We start from the raw sequence: 18,987 nt of genomic DNA, 5'->3' as shown, positions 1-18,987 counted from the left end.
ATTCACAAAAGTTATGTGGAACCTTATATCATAATGTGAGGTTGGGAATTGTTTCAGGAGTTTTTAACATTTTTTTCCTTGTGGCCTTTTTTTGCAATTATTATTATTATTTTTCATAATAATGTTGATATCTGTCTACATCACTTTTGCAGAAATATTTAGTATCATGGGTGTCACTATTTTGCTTTGTTTCAATTGTGGAAAGAGTGCTCTGTTTTCCTAACTATACCACCATTGCCACCAATAGATTGACAATGACGCTACATGTACCATCATCATCCTGTCATTATTTAAGACGACAGCTTGGGACACTTAACCTAACTTTGGGATAAACTCGCTATTGCTTGTGGTTATCTTCAAAATGGAAAAATAAAGAAAAGAATCTTGCTACTACCCTTCTCTGTTAGCTGTTTTTTTGAATATTTCCAATGCCTTGAAATTCTCTACGGATTTAAAACCTAGCTGCCAGTCTGTTTTGTTCTTTTTTGTTCTGACCTTTTTTCTGTTTTTCCAACTTCAATTTTACAAGATAAGATAAGACTCCTTTACTGTCATTGTGTAACACATAAAATTAGATTTCGGTACACCACCTGAAACGATGCTCATGTTCCCTCTTTTCCTGTTTTATAAAAGTAATGTTCTCTTTCTTTTTGTTACATGGCTAGCTTAGTGATTTTACGACACCTTATTGAAATTGTTTTAATCTGTCTTCATTCTTCAACTTTGAAGATAAAGATTCAACCCTTAAAGTAAGTGGTTATTAAAGTGAAAAAATACTGGCTTTTGAATTAATATGGTTAGCACTTTGGGAGTTATAGCAATTGTACCTTCTTTTTGAAAATTCCATAAACTTTAAGTCTTACATTAACTCTATATGTTTATCAACCTACTCTAATCTCCTCTCATTGTAGTTTTTAATACTAAATACAAAACATTAGTAAAATTCATTTATACAAGATTTGTCACAGTACCTGAAGCCATCCCAGCACTGCAACATTAAGATCTCCTGTAATGTCGGGCATACACTATGCGATTTTTAGGAAATGTAGTCAACCAGGCTTTAACAGGCCCTGACAACATTGGATGGTAAAATATATAACATAAAAACAACTACATTAAACCATAAGTGATGGTGGAACACCTCTCATACATAAGAAAGCTAGTTTGGTCAAATAAAATAAAGCAGGTTCCCACAGATATATTTTGGGACGCTAACCCAGTCATCCCTGTTTAATCCACTCAAAAAATATTAAAACAAAGGGTTACTGTGCACAGCAGTAAATTCAATAAAAGAACATCAAATATGAAACCCATCTGGCTGGTTTAACAACGTTCGTCTCTCTCTCTCTCTTTATCTTTCTCTTTTCAAATGATAGTGAGCTCCATTTTATGGTGTAGTCTGTTCACAAAAGACTGCCTCTTTCCGACAGTGGTGGGCTTTATAGCCGGGAAACTAGAAGGGGCGGAGTCAGTTGTCCTTCTCGGTACTGTGGAGGGAAGACAAGAGGAGAAGGTTAGCACAAGCACCTCCTTTCCACCTTGGGTAGTAGTGCATACTTCAGAAGAACCCAGAGAGTAATCCACAGATGTGCATGCGTGACAGTAGACATTATTGATAAATGTGTAAACCGTGTACTTCCTAGTATTATGCACTAAAGTTGCATTTCCCAATTATAACTGACAGTGAGATCTGCTGCACCAAATATATCGTAACAATGGTAATTTTTGTTTGCCTCAAATTTCTGCCACCAATCATGTTGATCATGTTGTTCAATACAACAAACTCTCAAGTGAATTTCTACTCTATTCTGCAATGAGTGATAATGCCAGGGTATTATCAATCTCAGAATGATGTTATGGCAACTGACATAACCATTGAGAATCTTCTACCTAATGAGGGCTTGGATTTTGAGGTTAGCTAAGGAGATCAAGAAAAGTCTTCCAGATACTATGAACCTGCTTGAGGCCCTTATGACACCTCTTCAAGCATAGTGCAAAGAAGTCGAGACTGGATAATCGATCCTTCTTTCTTATATTCAAAGTGGATTCTGGAAAGTAAGAGAAACTATGGAGAGTTATTCACAAACTTGAGTGGACTATCAGAGAAGACAGCAAAACTGAGGGTTTATGGGTAGCAGACAAAAAAGATATTCTAGAACTGGCCTATATTGCCTGCTAAATGTTGACCTTACCAGTCAGTAATGCTGCTGTTGAGTACTCTTTCTTACAGATAACACAAAACAAACCTCCAAAACAAAAATGTAGGAGAAATCTTTTTAAAATATAATTCATGTTCAAGCACAAATGCAAAGAAATTTAAAGGATCCTTTCACTGTTCACAGATGACATCCACTTAGCCCATACTGAGGTAGAAGAGGAAGACAGTAACACTGTAAAAAAGGGAATAAAGACTAAATAGTTAATTTGTGCTGTGGTATTAATAAAACAAGATAGCAGACAGTAAAAAAAACAAAAGAACACAAGAGAAAAGAGGACCAAGGAGTAAGAAATAACAAAGTGTCAGCAGCTGGCTGTATATTGGTTTACTCTAAAAAGTAAGCTCGGAAAAAAATCCCTTATGTTCTTGCAGCCATGTTTATGTCATAACTTAACAAGTAACAACAATTTCTTTCAAACATTTTGCATTCTAAAGAATTTTTGGTAATTATGCTAGACTAATTTTAGACTGACTGCATCACGCAGGAATTTGGAGAAGCACAAATTAACTTTTATTGAATTTAGCATGTTTAATTGCTTAATGATGTTGACACATTGAATTAATCAACTGAGCAAAAAATGTTTGGCTGCTCATTTTCCATTGTACTCAGCACCTGATGCTTCTCTCTGTTCAACAATAGTCCTCCAGCAGTGATGAGTTCCACTTGCCCTGATACTGTTTTTTATTTGTAATGTGCTGGTATAACCATTTACCATGTTAATTACTGACTGCACCAACATTAACAGGGAAGAAGTTCAAATGTGAATATAGAAAATTTGTATTTGGTGACATGTTGCAAGTCTTGCTTTTATATTCTTGAAGTACAGTATGTCATGTCAACCAGCTGGATGCAGTCTGGTGCTCGGTAGTTGACAAGAAAATTCTCAACAACATCAACAACTTCCATGCAATTTCCCCAGGCCTTACTTGCAGATCTTAGAACTGCTTGTCATTGATAACGTGTCTGGTTTGTGCGCAGATGAAAATGCCTTCTTTAATCTTGGCATCAGTTATCCAAGGAAACATCCATCCATTTTCTAACCCGCTGAATCCAAACACAGGGTCACGGGGGTCTGCTGGAGCCAATCCCAGCCAACACAGGGCACAAGGCAGGAACCAATCCAGGGCAGGGTGCCAACCCACCGCAGGACACACACAAACACACCCACACACCAAGCACACACTAGGGCCAATGTAGAATCGCCAATCCACCTAACCTGCATGTCTTTGGACTGTGGGAGGAAACCGAGTGCCGGAGGAAACCCACGCAGACAGGGGAGAACATGCAAACTCCACGCAGGGAGGACCCGGGAAGCGAACCCGGGTCCCCTAACTGCGAAGCAGCAGCGTTACCACTGCGCCACCGTGCCGCCCTCCAAGGAAACACCTGTCTCAAAAATTGAAATCCTTCACCTTTCTTGTTCATCACTTTCATGAAAAGTTTAATCTTTACAAGTTTTATATGAAGAGAAAGCAAAAAATATCTTTTATGGGTCGACAAGTGGTTTGGATACTACTCTTTTGTGCTGTGGAACCAAATGCTTATGGAGTGGTCAGTTTATTTTAATGTAAGGAGACACTTTAGCATGGCTGTCCCATTTACAAATGAAACAGCAGGAGCTGCATTTGTTGTAGCAATGCCACTACTTTTAGATCACCACAGATGTTCTAGTTGTGCTACTGTATATGTATACTTATAATTTAAGGGGATATAACAAAAACAAATTACAATAAAATGGTACCTCATTGGAAAAACTTTGTGATCAGCAGGCCAAAATCTATAAGATACACCCAAAAGTGCTGGAAGCAAATTTATCATTGTCCAGTGTAACATATTAATGTATGCATACTCTAAGCATGTTGGAAGGGCTCTTCAATGGACAGGTCATTCCTCAACGCACTATGAGTACTATGTGCTGCAGTTTATTAGTGTTAAATGAACTCTAAATGAGTTACGTTTTATATGAATTACAATTAAAGGCACTTGATGATAATTTGCTTTTCAAATGAATGAATATATGAACAAAAGAGAGATGGAAATAAAAGTATAGGGGAAGAGAAAACAAAACAGAGGTGGATGGATAAAGTAAATAAGATATGAAGGAGGAGAAGGTGGATCAAGCACATCGACCCCACATAGAAGTGAATATAGATGAAGTTTAAGATGAAAAGGAAGAAGAATGATTTTAGAAGTAAATTCTTAGAAGCAGAAAAGTTTGAGATATCATTATTTTGCATACTTGCTGCAGACAGGCATATATTTACTTTAGTAGAGTGGAAACAGTTGAAGTCCTAAATATTGAATAAAAAAGCTACCCATTCAAAATTAAAAGTGGCACCAAAAAGTGTAAAATACATAAATCATCAGCCTCCAAGATATCACGATAAAACTGCAAAGCATCCATGTTTTCTCCAAGTATGGCATTTCTAAAATTATTTTACTGAAACAGTTTTAAAAATTGAATGAATATTTAAAAAATAATGAAAGACTTTGCATAGCAAAATGTTAAAAAGTTAGACCGATTGTGGATAATATGCAGTATATATAAAATAAATAAAATATTTCTTATCAGAATCCTCATCTATGGAATAAGTACCAACGCATCCATATTCTAATAACATTCTGGCCATTCTTTTCCTTGATGTTGTGTTCAATCATAAAAGTAGAATGACATTTCACAAATTCTAAAAGTCTTTCAAATTGTGGCTTAGAGGTATTTGGCATGCCACAGCAGACAAGGTAAAGGCTTTGTTGCCTGATCTTTTCATTCCTGCTCTAGGTTACTGAGTGTTGTGATTATTTCAGAGTTTCAGTACGGGGATCCCAAATATGAGCAGCATTCCAGTGCTGCATTGATCACTCCTCAGGATTTCCTGCAGATGTGCAGAAAAGTACAAAAGCAGCTGTGATGACAGGTAGGAACCATGTGGTGATGAGTTTCTTAAAAGCCAGAGATCTGAACACATCAATTTGGTGCTCAGCCTAAAACAAAACAGCAAATACAGTATATGCCATCAGTAATGTACATGTGTAGTAAATAGTCAAATCTGAGAGCACTTCTCTTTCTTTTTTGCATAAAAAAACTCTTCATTTTAATTAGAAGTGACTGTGTGGGATGACAACTGTCATATTGAAGGTTTTGGCAGACAGCCAGTGCCCTCACCCAGTCTTTGGAGTGGAAGGACGCGGGGAGAGAGTGGGTGGCACCAGGGGTCCTGCATGGATTACAGAGTCCTACTTTGATGGTATTCTGCTTCACCTGGAAATGCTTCTGGACCACATTAACAGGCCACTGGAAGTACTCCTGTGTGCAGCATAACAGAAGCCCACTGTCTTCATTTCTGGACCCAGAGTCGGGAGGTGGAGAACAATGCTTGCTGGAGGAGGAGTGGAACTGGAGAGAGAGAGAGAGAGAGAGAGAGGACAAAGACAGAATAAAAAGAAGACAAAGTGCTGTGGGTTTTGTTATTGTGCTTATTGATATTGTCCTTTGGTGGTGTAAACAATAGGGACGCATTTCCTACAACGGAATAAAGCCTGTGTTTTGTGCTGGACTTGTGTCTGTGTCTGTCTGTGTCAGGTTTGGGGAGCTAGAGCCCCCCCTGCAGGCCACAAAGTGAAATTAAATAAGATTATTTTTGTAATTTAAGATGCATTCTTTGCATTCTAACACATGATAACTGCAGAAATGTTCATATGGAATTTACATTTTCAAATTATACACTTTTTTAAAAGTGTATAATTTCTATGGTAAGGTAGTTTTCGTGTAATTATGTAACATTTACAGCATGCATTGATCAGTATAATTCAAACATCGTCAAAAATATTTTATTCCTCATATCCACAATGAAAAACCTTTTGGTACGAGTTCACAATGAGGTGGCTAGTTTTTCATTCCTATAATAAAAAGAGCACCTGAAACAAAATCATTATAAAAATATATGTGCAGCATGTGGTTTTCTGTGTCATGAAGGTGTAGTTTTAATTGTAAAATGTTGCATGCAAATATTTTATTATGTGGCATGAAATGGACAAATCATATCTTTCTGCAAACATTATGTACTCCTTTCTCAACAGTGCTGGAGATGGAATTTAATAATAATTAGTAATAATTAAAGAACTCTTGAATTGCATTTACAGAACTAGTACCTGTGCCATGGTTCATTCAGATTTCCACAGGCTCATATATTGACGCAGCAGAAGAAAGACAGACGTGACTCAAAAAGTGGTTAAATTGTGTTTACAAATTCCTAAAACGTGTAGCTTGAACTTGAAATTATGCTGATAACACTATAGAGATTGTATATATGTATATTTGTATGTGTGTGTGTGTCAGTATACATGCCCATGGTATATGGGCTGCAGATGAAACAAGTCATTAAAGTAACATAAACATGCCTCTTATCACCTTTTTATATTAGGTTGTGGCACATTCTTTGTCCTGAAAAGGTATACAATTTAATAAACTAGAGCAAAATTTGAAGGTACCAAAGGTCTTCCATCACTACTAAGTTTGCAACCATTGAAAAATTTAGAAAATTTCAGCAAATTTCTATAGGGTCATTAATGAGAAAAACAACAACAGTAGTGACACGTTTATTAGCATTTACTAACTCCTGGGACTTCAGAGGGATGTTTGGTCAGTGGCGATACTTCAAGTTGACAATTATAATAGTTTACAATGTGTATCAGTGATTTTATTCTTATACTGGTAACATAACTCTAAAGCAAAGGACAAGAAGGTCACAACAATACATTCTTCAGATGCAGACCTCCTGGAGATATTCCATCAAAGTCCTCTAACACAGGCCTAAAACAGCTGGCTCTGTTTTAACATTCAACCATAAGTCATACAAATGGTTAAAGAAAAATAATACAAAAAATAAATCAGTAACCAGCAGGGCTCTGTTTTTCAAAAGAACAATCTGTGGGGAAGTAAAACACAGCACATGTTCCCAAGCTAACAAATGTGGTAGCACTCCCTCTCTTTAAAGTCTTAACAAGCTTTTATAAATACTATTGCTTTCCTCTATATATATTTTGAAACTAAAAAAAAAAAAAATCCAAAAAAAAACAAATGCTGGTAAAATAAAATAAAATCTATTTATTGTCAAAAATGAATACATTTACAAGAAAAGCAATGTGTGAAAAGTCATGAACTATGGTACAAGCTTTGCTTCAGAATGGTTGTTTGCAATGCACCTACTTAAGGGTCCAATGTAGTGTGTCATAATATGAAATGTAAAAGCCAACACACTTTAAAAAATGATAATAAAATCCTGTTGATTTTATTAAGGCTGTTTAATAATTTATTATAAATGGACCTTTATTTCTTACTATTTCCACGTTAAAAGTATTGTAAAATATGAATTTCTACCAGTGTGAGTAAACTTATGTGTAAAACTTAATGTATGCATGTATATTCTTGAAAGTGCCTAATACAGTTTAGTGTTGCAGGACCTATCCCAGCAGAATTTGGTGGTAGGCACATACAAACCTTGGATGAGACACCCGATCATCACAGGCCCACTCATATGAGGTCAATCTGGAACTGACAATCAACCTACAATACACATCTTTGGGATGTGTTAGATAAACCCAATACCTGGAACAATACCATGAAGACACCAGGATAACACAGACATTTGGAGCTTTAAAGAAGCAGCACTAAACATAAATTAATATAACTGCATCCAAAATATAAATGAATATTTGCCAGAATCTAGTCTACAGGCTTTCATTATAAATCAGTATGAAAAATAATTTAAATGTAACAGTATTCCACGATTACAGTTTAGGTATTTCTGAAATTATATTTTCACTCAACCATCTATTCATTACTGTTTTTATTCTTATACTGGTAACATAATTCTAAATTTTTTTGTTTTATGTTTTATTGGACTTAAATACTACACTACAATATATTACACACAATCAATTAAAATACAATTAATATGACATTCCAAAAAAGAAAAAATGAAAATCTGTTCTATTCTAATTTACACCCAAAGTCTCACCCATATCCATTTTAGAAAGCTGCATGAACAAAACTCCCACTAAAATAGAGTTCCTTATGTAAAGAAAAAAACAAAACTAAGTTAGAAAATATTCAAACAAGTCTTATTGGAGTGTTCCAAAAATAACTCTTCAGAACCCAACTTTTCTTCCATCTATTCATTTCCTGAAGCTGCTATTTCCATTACGAGGCTGTAGTTAGCCGTGGCCCATCTTGGCTGCACCCGCTGGAAGATGGGAAAAAAAATCAATGGCAAAATGCTTATTGATTCAAGGCAAAACTCAGCTACACATCCATACTAACTCATTCCGAGACCATTTAGAGTTTTGGGGATTTTGGCAGAAAATAGACTATCTACACAGAGAAGTACAGAATGTGCGAATTCTTCTTGTGTTTAGTGTGGGCAAAATAAATTGCACACCCACAACCCAGAAATTAATGCGAAATGTACGGAAAAAAAAAAGAAACAAATATTGTTCTGTTCATTGTTAAAAAGGAACATATTTATATATTACAGATTTGTATGACAGAATATAGAAATAAAAAAAACCCGAGATTAAAGATGAACTGCGACTATATAATTATTTTTTAAAAATCTCTTTTAAGTTACACATTTTTGACATAATACCTTATAATCGGAAAACATGTAACTATTGCTACATTAATTAAAATTGTGTGCAATACCTCACATGAAAACAGTTAAAATTATTCTAAAGTTAAGAAATTTGCAGTAAAGATACTTAGAACCCTCACAACTCCAAGGAGTAAAGAATTGGTGAAAAGTAACAAAAAACATACTTTGTGAAATTTACAGTTTAGTGATTTAAATACTAAAGCCCTTTTTGTCAAATGTCAGATGTTGACAACAGTCATGCAGTAATCTCTTATAACATGAGATTGATCAAGTCTTTCTAATAATACATTTTCACAAATTTATGTGGTTAAACCAAAAATATTAGTTACTCTACTTATGAACCCAACTTTTTAACAAACTAAAATTTAATACAAAACAATTTCTTGTGTAATCTCAACTAAATATTTCTGATGGAGTGGCGTTACGCACATGAACCAACTCTCTGTTGCTAGTTTTTATAACACACAGGGTGAGAATGGTTACATATAAACTTGACAGTATGACTGCTACTACTATTACTAGACTGGATGCAGATATCCAGACATTTTGCTAATTCGATATAACTTAGAGTTCAGAATACAACTGTCGATGCTGTTCTGAATGTTTCAACCCCTAAAAAGTCTTGGAAAATGCTCCAGTTATTTTATGGAGGAACAAAAGCATAGTAAATTAAATGTGATGTGAAAGTAATACAATCATGAAAGAAACATTTAATTTCTTGTGGTAAAATGTTAATACAATGATTGAACTGTGTAAAGTGATGCCATTGTGCCTCAAAAATGAAAACATTTTACGACTACATTTTGAATTTTCTTTTTAAATTATTTAATGTAGAGAGTTTTAAAAGCAACAGCCTTTCTTCACTATTCCAACATGATACTTGAAAACATTTAGCAAACTATGTACGTTTGACATAAAATGTTATATAGTTTATGAAATACCAAGAGTTATAAAAGGCAACTGAGTATTATAATGAGTAACAGCTGACAAAATTAAATGGAAACGATAATCAATAATGACTTTATTTAAGAATGTGTCTTTAGGGTTTTCTGTTTCTGATAACTGTATAAAAAATACTATTTTTTGTGTTTAGTTTAATGATCTGTTTGGACACTTACCTTGGTGTTTTGGTCTCAATTCAGAAATTATAAAATTGAGTTTTCTATTGTTTCATCATTGGATAAATAGAGTTACTTTAGTATTTTTGTTATCTTGTTTTGCATTTGCAATTTGTTTTTTCATTCTATTTTTCTGAGTGTTTGAGTTTTTTTAGCTGATATTTATTACTGGGCATGGAAATAGCCATGGCAGGGAAGCAGCTGCAGCCTTTCATATTCACTGTCGTTTGCCCTGGTGTCTACTCTGTTCGTTGTTAATTGTCATAATAAACTCCACAGAAAAAAAAAAAGGTGAATAAACAGGAAAATGACAAAAGAAGAAACTATGGCAAAAATATCAATATATCAACATTCCTTATACATGTAAATCTCACACTTTTTCTGAGTGCAGAATAAGAGAAGAAAAATTAAAGACTAATAAAACTTTGAGATCAGTAAGATTGTGACATTGATTGGAATAAAACCCTGCAGCCCCAGTAGGCCCCCAGGACTGAACTTGAGAACCACCGGTTTAGACAGCATGGGGAATATATAATTTTGGGATAAGTGCTCACCGTTTGATATTCTGAAACTACAGAGGGTGAAGCTCTTAGTAGATCAGTTATTCTTGGGGATCTCGCTACTTCAGCAGTGTTATTTTTAACAAAAAATCACATTTATTAAAAAAGGAGTACAGAATACCTTTTATCAAGGGACACAGTAAGACAGATACGGTGTATAGACATATATGAGTCTGCGTGCAAAAAAACTGCATCTGCCTGGGTAATATATTTTTAGCTTTTTTTTTTTTTTTTACCTTATTACCCTTAAAGGTTTACATTGTTTGCATCTGGAGAATAATTTGATTAGAAATTTCAGGAAACAAACACTTTAGAAATAAGCATGTCCAAATAAACTGGAGGATATTTCAATAAGATAAGTATATACACTGGGAACAGCAGTCATATTACCCTGGTGAGGTCTCTTAGTTTTACCCTTCCAAGCAAGATGAAAAAAACAGATAATTTGATATTACAGGTCAAACATCTGTTTAATGTCCAGCTGCTTTTTTTTTTCCTGGAATAGGTGGCCAAATCTGGCTACCTATAAACATTATGCCTGCATGCTTTATACAGCTGGAATGAGCTTTAATGCATTTTGTCAGACTGACATACGTTTTCATTTTTAGGCAAAGTGATTGGACGTGAATCAGAATGGTGCCATGGACAGTTTTCTGACTTTTGTGACACTATTTTTATTTTTACCATTTGTGCTAAAGAACAATTGCACAATTACGATCACTTTGTGAGCAACTTGAAAGGCATATAATGTCGTGTAGGCACATCTGAGAAAGACAGAAGAAAGGGAACTTGTTCAAATTGGGGAAAGCAAATCAATTTGACGGAGAGATGAAGAAACTGAGAGAACTGTCCAGTTGTTTTTGTCGATCTTCGTGTGTCCCTTTTCATTATTCTATGGAGCAGACTTGTTTACTTTTGCAATCATTGCATGTTTATATCTTATGCTGGAAAAATATAATGATTAACACATGCACTGAGCAAAATATGTACACTGTAAATATACAAAATAAAGCATGATTAATAAGGTCAGCATTGCAAATACAAATGAAGCTGCAATTGCAGAAGCTTAATTTCTTCGTTAGAGAACAGCAAATAAAATTATTGTGTTTATATAATTCCATTTCTTTGATTTTTGTCTTTATTGTCTGGTCTAGTTTTGAATTTATTTGTAGTTCAATTCAATGTGATATCTAATGATAAACTGAAAAGAACAATTTGGCATATGTGCATAATGTACTGTATTGTTAGCCTTGGTGATTCCAAGGCAAGGAATGCATACATTTCAATAACAACAACAACATTTGTTGTTAAATGTACATTTCAATAAATATGTCATTTCCTCACATTTGCAATAAAAAATTATCAGAATTGTATTAGTTTCATTTACTTGTTTGATAGCTACAGACAATATGTGTTTAAATAGTAGGTCACCTAATTTTCTATCATGTGTTTGTTGTGAAAGATGAAAATGCAAACAATGGCTGGGGTCTTCTGAAGTACCCAGTTGATTAAAGAGTTATCTTTGAGGACACATGATGAATGCTTCCATTTTTGTAATGCAAGAAATGATCCTTCCTAACCATTCAATGCACGAGTCACCACTGGTTGTTAGAGGGTTTGATGTCATGGGTTTGTGATGATCAATTTATTTTAAGCTATAAAACAGGCTTCCGTTTTAAAGGTAGATACAAAAGTAAGGTACCTAAAGTTCATAACCAGCAAAGTCTAACTAGCATGGCAACTCTCAGCACCAGCACACTTTAACAGATTGCATCAAAGTCTGTTTACATGGCTATCACAAGCGACTATAATGTATTAAACCTTGACAAACAGTGATGGCTTACCATGTAAACGTCGCCACTTAGAGTCACCTAATCTCAGATGAGGGTGCTGCAAAGTGGCAGCTTTTTTTCTTAAAATGTGGGGGAGATCATAACACTGTTATACATTCTGCAGACTACAGAGACAACTTTTCAAACTTGTCGAGTTAAAAATGAATAATAAGTAGCGAGGGAAAGTATTTCCTTGTTTTCTTGTTTCTTGCAATTACAAATTGCAAAATGCTCACTGGCTTTGCCTAAGTTGAGAAGATTGCTCATTAGTGGTATAATAAGGTCACAAAATAGATCTTTATTTTAATTAGCACATTCCACAATGAGAGTCTTCACAAAGCAATAAGGAAAACGAGAGATCAAATTAAAAGCAAGTTTAGAATAAATTCAATTAGAACATTATAAGTCAAACTCAAAGAAATATTTAATGTAGGTGAGCAGAAGATTGACTAAGAATGTTGAGTAGATATTTACATTTAAGCAAGAGATTATGAGAAATCCTGATTCTTCTGATAATGCCTGTTGTTTGAAAGATTGGTATCCATTTCAATAATAGTTTTCTGTTGAATTTTGTAAACACATACATATATCTCAAATCTCCTCAATCCAATTTATAATTGTGTGGTGCTGGGCACAAGGTGAGACACAATTCCTGAAAAAGGCTCCAGTCCATCACAGAGCATATTGAACTCTATTGTTTCTTTTTTAATTATCATGACATTATATATAACATGCATTTGTATGGCATTTTTAAATAGATGTGGCAAGAACGTTACGCAGTATAGGCATGTCAACCTACCTCACAGTGATAAAGAAGACAACACTGATGTTATACATAAAACGTGACTGCAAATGAACCTCTCTCATATGTAAAGACTGCATATAATTCAGTTTTATTCTTCTCATATTCTTAATTAATTTATTAGAAATGGGAGTCCAATTAATCTTTCTTTAATAAAGATTTTAAAAATATATTTTAGAAAAGGCGTTAACTATTTAATCTTCGGGTGAAATTTGAACTTAAAAAAAAAAAAATCAGGCCTCATTAGCATTACCATGACAGGCTACATTTGCAAGCAATTGGGGTTAATAAAAATTCAAAGAGAAACAAATATGAAATGCTTTCATACCAGTACTGTATAATTGCTAACTTTGGTAAATACCATATGTATTTCTTTCTAGTACAGAGAATTTTTTTCTCAATAACATAATGTTCTCAGGCTTGCTTAATCCACTTCAGAAGACTGAATATGTAAAATCCTAGCAACATCGGGCACACAGCAAAAAACAAACCTGAATAGGAAGCCAGTCTGTCACCAGCCCAACTCACGCACATACCCACACTCAGACTCACACTGAGCCAATGCAGAATTGCCAATTCATTAAATACACATGTCTTAGAAAAGTTGGAAGAGAAGCAAGTACTTAGACAAAAACACACACAGACAGAAAGACAACATGAGCGCTCCTCACAGACAGAATAATGTTATAATATTTCAACCCAGGACACTGGATCAGTCAGGCAGCAACACCAATCAGGTTGCCATCAGGATGGCACAGTAGTTGGTTTGGCTTCCTTATGCTTCCAATAGGCTGGCTGTTTAGCTTTTTTAATCTTCCCCATGTTGTTTTTTTTTGTGGCGATTCTTACAATTTCCTCCCACATCCCCAAATATTTTACTATAAGCTAAAAAGTGATGCAAAATCAGCCTGCTATGGAGTTGCCCATTCAGGGCCATTTCTAGCCCTTCTTCCTTTGTCCCATTCAAGTCACAACTGTCCTGCACTGCACATTGTAGATCCAGATAATGAATGAAAGGCTAGAAATATGACCACAGATACAATAAACACTAGATGGTGAACAAAAAGTGCCTTCAATTTCAGAACTTCACTAACACCTGGGAAAAATAAATTATACTATAAATTCAGTATTATTCAAGTGATAGTTATTTTCCCCACATTCAGAGTATACATTAATTTGCCACAAGAAACTGTGATCTTACAAGAAGAATTATTATTCAGAATTATTAATAATTAACAATTAAAAAATGCTATTCCTGTTCTTGCAGTCCATCCAGCCATCCATTGTCCACCGCTTATCCGAGGTTGGGTCGTCGGGGCAGCAGCCTAAGCAGGGAAGCCCAGACCTCCCTCTCCCCGGCCACCTCCTCCAGCTCCTCTGAGGGGACCCCGAGGCATTCCCAAGCCAGCCAGGAGATATAATCCCTTCAACGTGACCTGTGTCTGCCACGTGGCCCAGGGTGGCGTCCAGGGGGCATCCTGACCAGATGCCCGAACCACCTCAACTGACTCATCTCAATGTGGAGGAGCAGCGACTCTCCCAGATAACCCTTACCCTATCTCTAAGGGAAAGTTCAGCCACTCTGTGGAGAAAACTCATTTTGGCCACTTGTATCCGCTAACTTGCTTGTCACTACCCAAAGCTCATGGCCATAGGTGAGGGTAGGACTGTAGATCGACTGTTAAATTGACAGCCTCGCCTTTGGGCTCAGCTCTCTCTTCACCACGATGGACCGTTGCAGAGTCCGCATTACTGCAGATGCCGCACCAATCCATCTGTCAACCTCCCGCTCCATTCTTCCCTCACTCGTGAACAAGACCCTGAGATACTTGAACTTCTCCACTTTCAGTTCTTGCACCTTAAAACTGTCCAAACATGTATGTTTTTAAAATAAGAATGTTCTAGAGATTGCAAACATATTGTAAAACAGCATATCCATATTGTTTTTGGGGAATGAAAAGTGAGATTCTGCCATTTTAAACTGTAAGAGCCAGACTTAGAAAGTTCATTTTAATAGTAAATTCACTTGTGTTTGCTTATTTTGAACAGAATGCAAGTTTCACATAGCTATGTAGTTAATGGAAGATTCTGTTTTATCCCCTGTATGCTAGCATGTAATAAGATATTCTTAATGTTCTGCTATATTTCTGGTTTAACAATAGTATAATCTCAGCCTGATAGACTGACAGTTAGGCAGAGACATGAACTCTGAGACAGATCTGATTGTTTGCTTTTAGATGGAATGGTATTGTGGCATACAGTTTTCTGACCATACAGTATGTCATAGTGTAAGTCTTAAACAAAAACATCATAGACAAGAAGTTTTCTTTTTTTTCTTTTTTATATTGTGTGCATTATCTTTTTTTTCTTGGTGATCTGTTTTGCTTTGAATTGCACTTAACCTTTTAAAACATTCCTGGGGCCTCATGCATAAAACTTTGCTTAGATTCCATAATAAAACTGTGCCTACGCTTGAAAGGCAAAAATGGCATATGCACAAAAAAAAAAACTGGATTATAAAACCATACGTATACCATGTGTGACACCAGGTTCCTTCATAAATCTCTGATCAACTTAAAACTGTGTACTTGTGCATATGCTTGCAGCTACTCCTCGTCACCTCCTGTCAACAGACATATATGACTTAAAAAAAACACCTTTTTTGAAAATTCATGATGTAATCATTATATAAATCTGGCCATATTCCAGAGAGATATGTCTTTAGTACAAACCAAGGGAGAACAGAAGAAACAAAACTTCAGTGGATGTAAACTTGAGGCAATACTGAAATAACCAGAGTTGGCCCCCGAACAGATGCAATATAATACTAATATGTCTCAAGAAGGGTATTATTACACATACTTTTAAGGCCACAGTTGATGTAAACATTTTAATAATCAATGAATTAGGTGAACAGTGACGTGGTGATAGCATTGCTTCCTCATAGTAAGGAGTTCAGGGTCACCTCCCAGGTGCATCCTGTGTGAGTTTGCTCTGCTTTCCCCCCACAGTCCAAAGAAATGTGGGCTAAGTGAATTGGCGATGCTGTTTCATCTCTAGTGTATGTGTGTGTGTGTGTTCACAACTGTCCAGGAGTTGTTCCACTTGTACCCATTGCTTGCTTGTTTGCTGCAATAGTCTGCAGCTGTCCTATGCACTAGATAAGCAGGTTTAGATGATGTATAGATGGATCAACGAGTACTATAATCCATCCTGCCTAAAGTATTCTGTCTTGCACGTCACCTATGCTTAAAACAAAGAATTACTCTGTACATTATCAGTTACAGACTAGCTTACTGTTTCAGATTTAGCTTGTACATGTTGTCTACAGCATTTTCCCCTTTTACACATCAAATAGCCATTCTTCTCGGCAAAACAAATTGTCCAAAGTCAGCACAAGGGATTAAAACACCCATAGAGCTTCTGCCTGCATGTGCTGCCTGTACAAACAGCGGCATGGCGGTCACATGTCACACGTACCCCTGTAACAAAATATTTAAAGAACAAAAATGTGTTATCTGTCTATATGATGAAGCAAATAAAAAACTTTGAAATCACTTAACTCAGCTTTGAGAATCAGTTGACTAAGGTGAAACCGAGTGTTACACTTCGCATACATTGTCTAATTTTTTAAAATAGGAAAGTGCTTATTTTTCCACAATTAAATACGTAGACAAATAAATTTAAATATCATTAACAGTATTTGTGTACTTATTCATGATGATGACTTTATAAATTGATTTAGACTTTCTAGAGTGTCATCTTGGAGTTGTGTACTGAATGGGATCCTATGTTACAGAGACCATCATGTAGAAAAAACACGACCCTTGTTCTGTTACTAGTTTTAGCAACTGTCGGGAGTTTGGTGATGGCAGCTTGTCAGCAGGAACTGGCTAACTAGTCAGGAATCCCTGTCATCCCTGAATTATGCCATGCTATTTCTGGCTAGCCAGATACACCCAATTTCCTTACAGTCAGGGTAAGCAAATGCAATTTGTAGCAATTGCTGATTTTCCTAATGTAATCGGTGAAACTGACTCGACACATGTTGCAATAAAGGCAACATCATAGAATGAGTTATGCTTATGTAAACAGAAAGCAATTCTATTCAACTAATATACAACTAATATGTGATGTTCAAATCTGTCTGATTAACATTGTTGCAATGTGGCCTGGCTGAACCAATGACTCCTTTATTTTATCAAATATTAGTGTGGGAAGCAGACTTCAGGGTCATGCTGTGTGTGATGTTTGGCTTTTTGGTCATGCTGCCATTGCCAGTTATGACATACAACACACAGTACACCCTTTTTATGGGTGAACACACAGCACACCCTTTTTATGGGTGAACTAGATAGGCTACAAAATAACATTCAGCAAATGCAGTAGGCATCATTAACAACATTAAACACAACTGTATTGAGAGAACATGTCAGTTGACTGTATTATGACCCTGCTCAAGAAAACACTGGGACTAGAAGATGTGGATGGATGGATGGACATGATCATCAGAATGTGACTGAGGCATTATTGAAATGCCTAAAGAAACAAGATTTTCTGTTCACTTAGATGTTCCACCACTGTGGATAACTAAAATATCTACACCAGAAAATTCTGCATAAGGGTTGCTGATAGATGGATGATTGAAACTTTCCATAACATGATTCCAGTTTCTCCTCCAACTTTACTTTTTATAAATCCTGATTTTTGCCTAAGAAAAGGTTGATGCACATTTTTGAGCAAAAGCAAGTTTTATACTTGCTTGGACTGCAAAAATGTTTTATGCACATATCATACTCAATGATTGAACCTTTCCACTAACTGCATTTGGAGCTATTTTAGAAACCTTTGACAAGTATGGCTATGAAAACAAAACCAGGCTCTTCACCCCAATGCCTGTGTCCCTCCACAACCCCAAGGAGTGTGGTTTCCTGTGGTTTGTTTCATGAATGCTTCAGTTGCCTTTATTCTAATGAGAAAGGCTCAAAGGCACTCAGTAACTCAGAGTATAATTTTTCTCAGGTTTTAGACAAATAAGTTGCCATTGCATACCAGCGATATGTCAGACTATGAAGTAATAAAAAGCCAAAGTTGTGCTGAAGAGTTTCAAAAATGTATGAAGGGCGTTCAAAAAGTTTCCGTACTTTTATATTTTCGTTGGAAATGGTGAAGGCAGGAGGAGTGGTAATTAAAAAGCATTAAAAAGTTGGTACGATGCTGGAAAAATTGCAATGCAAACGAAGCTGACTATATAGAAAAATGATGTAATTTGTCTTTGAAATTTTTAATAAATAGAGTTAAAAAAAAATTCAGAAACTCTTGAACATTCCTTGAACATGGTTTTGTGCTTTACTTGCATATTTACATGGCAAAGCTACCTATGGCATTAGCCATAAACAGACAAGTGAATAAGAATGTATCCTTAACTCAGGAAAAATAGTACCAAAAATCTGTTATAAAATATGTTACTTCTAAATTTCTTTTGTTTTCATAAACATACTTACAGAAAAATAGGGAGTGGTCTCCCCTAGACTTTCTCGTATACTCAGATATAGGGATGGATATTTGAGGAGTAAACTGCAAGACAATGATTATATTTTTATATTATGTACATCAAAGAACCATCAACAACAAATCAAATCAAATTAATAATAAATTAAACAATTATTTTAAAAGTAAAATTGAATAAATCGGACTCTGCAGCTGCATGAATAAAAAAATACCGACTCTGGTTAGCAGAAATAGCTCAAAAGTTGATAGAAATCTACGTTTTTTACATAATACTTGCAAGAAAAATTTGGTTGAC

This window comes from Polypterus senegalus, chromosome 2 (assembly GCF_016835505.1).
Source record: "Polypterus senegalus isolate Bchr_013 chromosome 2, ASM1683550v1, whole genome shotgun sequence".
In the NCBI taxonomy this organism is placed as follows: Eukaryota; Metazoa; Chordata; class Cladistia; order Polypteriformes; family Polypteridae; genus Polypterus; species Polypterus senegalus.
This window is presented reverse-complemented; position numbering follows the sequence as displayed.